We start from the raw sequence: 6,000 nt of genomic DNA, 5'->3' as shown, positions 1-6,000 counted from the left end.
GAAAGAAAGAAAGAAAGAAAGAAAGAAAGAAAGAAAGAAAGAAAGAAGAAGGAAGAAAGAAAGAAGAGAAAGAAAGAAAGAAATTAATTCTAGTCAAACAAAATTTTTGTTCTGGTATTATTTCTTCAAAGTCAACCACTTGTAAAATCAAGCAAACAAACAAACAAAATAGTGGGTTCTTAGGAAATGGTTTCCCTGCTTTCGGTATACAGGGAAAAACACAATTAAGGTGAATAAAAAGAAAGTCTCATAGGCAGAACATTGGAGGAAAAACGGAATTTAACACATTCGTAACAGATTAAGAGAAAGAGAATCTGAAATAGATTCTGCTAGAACTATGAGGCTGAGATTCTGGAATTAAGATAACAGTCATCTTTATTCTTGGACAGCTGTTTCTTAGGACTGGATTGCTCATCAAACACTTATGTGGTTCACTCCCTTCAGGTCTTTGCCAAATGACACCTTATCAGGTTTGCCTTCCCTGCACATCCTATCCGCAACAGCTATCTCACTGGCCAAAGGGTACAAGCTTTCAGGTACAAGATGAATATGTGTTGGGAATCCAATGTATAGCATGGTGACTTTAGTTAATAATACTGCATTATTTACTTGAGTTAGTCATTCTATGGTATTTACTTCAAATGTGCTAAGAGAGTAGATCTTCAGTGTCTTCACACTGAAGCATAAAATGTGTAGTCAAGGATGTGTTAATTTGATCGTGGGAATCATTTCACAATGTATACGTATATCAAAGTATCATGTTGCACACCTTGAATATAGACAATATCTGCAATTATACCTCAATAAAGCTGGGGGAAAAAAACTTTAAAGAACCAGCAATCTCTTCTCTATCCCCAAAATCCATTACTGTGTTAATTTTTTTTTTAATGTACTTATCAGCATCTGATATACAGCTCTCTCTGCTTCCCCTATATGAAATGCAAGTTTCCTAAAGGCATCTTGGTGCTGAATCTCAAGCACCCAGTACTGTGTCTGGCACATCATAGGCACTCACTACATATTTACAAAGTGAGTCAATTACACACATAAACATTTTTATCAGACCATGTGATCAGGGGAATCTCAATCTCAAAATCACCAAATTCAGTTTCATTTCAAATCCCAGTTTTCTAAGATAGATGATGACACAATAATGGAAAGATCTAGAATTTCTGTTAACTATGAATGCACAGAAAGTCTGCATTTAAACAGAAAATCTGGAAATAATAAATTGATATTAAAATCACTGAGGGTATAAGATGATGAATCATAACACCAACTGTCTCTGAGGAAAAGTACTGTTTTAAGTGAGAAGCAGAGCTCTTGTCATGATTTCAAAGGGAAATACGAGAAAAAAACTTCCATTTTTCAGTAAGTAAAATTTGGGCTCTTGGGGGATTTCAATGTAACCATTTTAGAAGTATCAGTGTATTAAGAAAGTACCTTAATAAAAGTATCTGTGAAAACTGTGGGGAAAAAACATAATAACGTACAAGATATACACTGTGCCCCATCTGCCTTGGCACTCTTTTTCTAGCAGTAGTTAAGAGTTTTTGGCAGTGCTCCTCCAATGCAGTCCATGAGCCAGCAGCATCACTATCACCTGGAAACTTGTTAGAAATGCAAATTCTTCAGTCCCATCTATACCTCCTAATTTCTATCTCTGAAGTTGAGCTCCACAATCTATGTCTTTAAAAAGCATTCAGGTGGTTTCTTTTGCCTGTCAAATTAGAGAAGCAGATCTAGAAGAATACAACCATTAATCTTCTCGAGTTGAAAAATCTCCTGGAAGTTCCATCATCTTCATTATTCTATTACCCGCACGGCATAAGTTTTTTTCTGAGGTATAATAAAGACTGATTCTTCCAAATCACGAACACGTTTAAAAGAAAACTCAAAGATGCTAGCCTCTTGCCAGACTTAAATAATTTAGAATAATTTTGTTAGGTCTATCTTAGAAACAATTTCTGAAGCACATAGCAGGACTTTTCTAACAAGATGTGTATTTACTTCAGTGGGGCTACAATCAGAACGGTGGAGTATAATCCCTTTGCAATAGAAGGAAACATAAGAAAATATTATGGGGTCAAATAACACAGGCAAGAAAGAGTCTTTCTTCCTCTAAAAACTGACTAGGGGGATTCTGAGCTACTGGTCTCTGAAATGCAGTACAAGTCAACGAAGAGACTTTAGATTTGAGGAGAAAACACATAGAAATGAGGAAAAGCTAAGAATTTACTCCTGGCCAGGGCATGGTGGCTCAGGCCTGTAATCTCAGCACTTTGGGAGGCCAAGGTGGGTGGATCACTTGAGGTCAGGAATTGGAAACCAGCATGGCCAAATGGTGAAACCTCATCTCTACTAAAAACACAAAAATTAGCTGAGCGTGGTGGTACATGCCTGTAATCCCAGCTACTTGGGAGGCTGAGGTAGAAGAATCGCTTGAACCCAGGAGGCAGAGCTTGCAGTGAGCTGAGATCATACCACTGCACTCCAGCCAGGGTGACAGAGGCAGATGCGACCTCAAAAACAAAAAAATATACTTCTGAAATACTGTGAAAGTAGTATACCCCATATTGTAATGAGATTATTCACTCTCTCATCATGACCTTTGAAAAATGCAATCTTTTTTCCTAAGATAACTCAGATTTAACAAAAACTAAGTAAACAAACATGTTGAGTGTAAGTTTTCCCATACCTTTGCTGAAAATACAAAGTTATCACTCAAGTCTTAATAATTTAGAATCAAAATCAAAACACTCCACAACACCTACTCCTTTCTCTCAAAATGATTAATTAAGGGGGAAAAAAAAGTATGTAATGAAGCTAACGGATACATGTATTGTTTAGGCACCCTTCCAAATGTAAAATTTTCAAAACAATTTTTCATACTTTGATGATCGATATAAAACTGTGGTCTAAGGCCAGGCACAGTGGCTCACACCTATAATTCCAGCATTTTGGGAAGCTAAGGCAGGATGATTGCTTGAGCCCAGGTCTTCAAGACCAGCCTGCACAAAGAGAGATCCCCATCTCTAAATAAATAAGTAAATAAATAAAACTGTGGTCTAGGAAATAAATTGAAGAAAAGAAACTAACAGAGTTGACTGTCAAATACATAAACAGACACACATCCATAGTCTGCAAATGCTTCCAATTTGCAGACTATAAATGCACTATGTGATACTTTTCTGCTAAGGGCATGAGTCCTTACTTGGCTTTCCTGCTCCCTGGAGTTCATAGACTGAAGCAGGCCTTGAATCTCCTTCATGTTCCACCACTTGTTTGTTTCGATCACTCAGAAGGTCCTGCAGCATCCTTTCCTTTTGCTGTAGATGCTGGTACAGCTCCTCCACTACCTCGCTCCGCCCTGGTCCAAGTTTGCAGAGCAATGTTGCACTAAGATCCTAATACAGAAGGGACACTGTAAGTTTCTGAAGGAAAGAACCGCCTCTCGTAAATAGCACAGGACTTAAAAGACTATCACAGAAGAAGGAGCCATGAGATTCTTGAAAATAAGTGTCGCGTTTTATTCATTTTTGTTTTGCCAGGCCCGGAGCACAGAAGTCTCTAAATACATGTCCCAGGAATGAATACTAACAATATAGAAAACTATCTCTAGTGGCCACTTACGTACATATTGTTTTCTGAAATAAGTCTTTATCCTATGTTTTCAGGGCATGTAACAATTAATGTTAGATGTGGATAAATGGACACTCAGTTCATTTACTTATTTTCTTCCCAGTGTAACCTTATAGAGGGAGGCACAAAACAATAAGCTGAAAGGAAAACTAAACACTGTATTTGCTATCAGAGTGATCGTTTCTATTTCTGTACTGCCCAAAGGTACATGGTGAAGGAAACAGAGGAGCCATACTGCCTAGGTTACTGGATCTGCTACTTATTAGCTATGTTAGCTTGGACAGGGTACTTAGCTTCAGAAGTAAGTACCTCCTCTATAAAACACGGACAATAGTATGTGCCTCATGGACTTTGTGGAGAAAACACAATATAATAGTTGCACCCTGGCAGTGCTTCAGTAAAAGTAAGAGAGAGCGAGAGAAAATGAGAGAGAATATGTGTATTTATGTATGAACAAGAATTGGAAATAAATCAGATGTGAACAGAAATCAATATTCACTGGCTCTCCTCACAAAGTTCATATTACAAAAGAAAGTAGAAATGCTAAAATCTCTCACTTTCTAATCTGCAATGATGGAACTAATGACTCATATTTTTGGTTTTCTCCCCGCTTATAAAGCAGACGCCCCGGTTTTCAGAAAATGATGGAACAGGGTCCTGCTTCAGGCTTAGAATACAAGCGGGAGAGGAACACCAAGTCAGACACAGGTTTGGCTCTTACCTGCATAGCAGCTTCACTGGAGGAGGGCAGCCTCTCTAAGCCATGATCTCGCTCTCTCAGCAAGACGAAGCTGGCGCGGTTCTTTTTCTTTCTCTTCCAGAGCAAAAGAATTTTTCATCTATAGGCCACCGGAAGGAAAGGAAGACTCCTAGAGCTCTGTAAGGTTCACTATTCTTTTTTTTTTTTTTTTTTTTTTTTTTGTAGTAGGGGGTTGTTTCTTTTTTTCCCCGCCGGGGGGGGGTGGCGCGGGCTCTCCTCACCGCAACCTCTCCTGAGTTCAAGCAATTCTCCTGCCTCAGCCTCCCGAGTAGCTGGGACTACAGGCGTGCGCCACCATGCCCAGCTAATTTTTGTATTTTTAGTAGAGACGGGGTTTCACCATGTTGACCAGGATGGTCTTGATCTCTTGACCTCGTGATCCACCCGCCTCGGCCTCCCAAAGTGCTGGGATTACAGGCTTGAGCCACCGCGCCCGGCAGGTTCACTATTCTTATCACTCTTATTCAACAGGATGGCAGAATAGAAAACCAAATCCCGAAGAGGAAATTTAAGTAGACACAGATTTCTGTCATACGCAGTAGGCAAAATGATGATACATACCTTCAGAACAACATCTTTATCATATATTCGCTGGCAAAGTTTCTCAAACAACATTTCTTTTTCTTGTTCAAGGGCTTTGCCTGAGTTATCTCCAACTATAGGAGCTCCTGAAATTTCTGAGCCCAAAAATATTTTCTTTTATTTCTTTATCCAAGATTAACTAAATCGCCAAGTAATTTGTTAGTCATTCCCGACAAAAAACAACAAGATGCAGCTGGGCGGTGGCTCGGGCTGTAATCCCAGCACTTTTGGGTGGGGGATGTGGGTCACGAGGTCAGGTGTGCTCAAGACCAGCTTGACCAACACAGTGAAACCCGTCTCTACTAAAAACACAAAAATTAGCTGGGCATGGTGGCGCCCGCTTGTAATACCAGCTACTTGGGAGGCTGAGGCAGGAGAATCGCCTGAAACTGGGAGGCGGTGGTTGCAGTGAGCCGAAATTTCACCACTGTACTCCAGCCTGGCAACAGAGTGAGACTCCATCACAAAAAATAAAAAATAACAAGATGAAATCACTCTCCTCAAAAGTAACAAGTTTAGCAGAGATAACAGACATAGAAATTGTTAACTATTCTGCAACACACAACAGACACAACAGAACTCACTGCTCTGCAACACAGGCTGCCCTGCTAGGGTAACCCAGGCTGCACCGGCTAACTCAGCCTGCAGGTGTCAGTAAAGACCTCACAGAGGAGATACGTTTACAGGGAATCTTCATCAACACACTAGGATTTCCCAGGTGAACAAGGGAGAGGAAGGTATGCTAGTCAGAGAAAAAAAATTATGCACATTATGCATACAGTGAAAACATTGTACATTCAGTGAAATGTAGTGGATTGCATGTGACCGAAGCTTAGAGTAGGCGGCAGAACTGATCAGTGTCTTCTTAATGCTCCATTTTCCCTTCAAACTTTTATTCTATTATCAAAATCACTCTAGGTTTCGGTACAGTTTGCCTTCATCTATTAAACCGAGAGCGGTAGCCTAATCTTTGGCCTTCCCAACACCCAGAAAAGTGTTTGATTCACAGAGGTGCT

At 39.9% G+C, this 6,000-nt stretch overlaps 1 long non-coding RNA gene across 1 annotated transcript in view; it reads right to left on the bottom strand.

The window, feature by feature from the left end:
- The window catches only part of LOC116551023, a 23,228-nt gene extending 19,258 nt beyond the window's left edge, over nt 1-3,970 (bottom strand). The window contains exon 1 of the long non-coding RNA XR_004268673.1: nt 3,215-3,970. This is a non-coding gene — a long non-coding RNA (uncharacterized LOC116551023). The remainder of the gene's footprint in view (nt 1-3,214) is intronic.
- Between the last annotated feature and the right edge of the window lie 2,030 nt (nt 3,971-6,000).

This window comes from Sapajus apella, unplaced genomic scaffold (assembly GCF_009761245.1).
Source record: "Sapajus apella isolate SASKATOON/1434 unplaced genomic scaffold, GSC_monkey_1.0 scaffold8, whole genome shotgun sequence".
NCBI classification, from domain to species: domain Eukaryota; kingdom Metazoa; phylum Chordata; class Mammalia; order Primates; family Cebidae; genus Sapajus; species Sapajus apella.
This window is presented reverse-complemented; position numbering and strand designations above follow the sequence as displayed.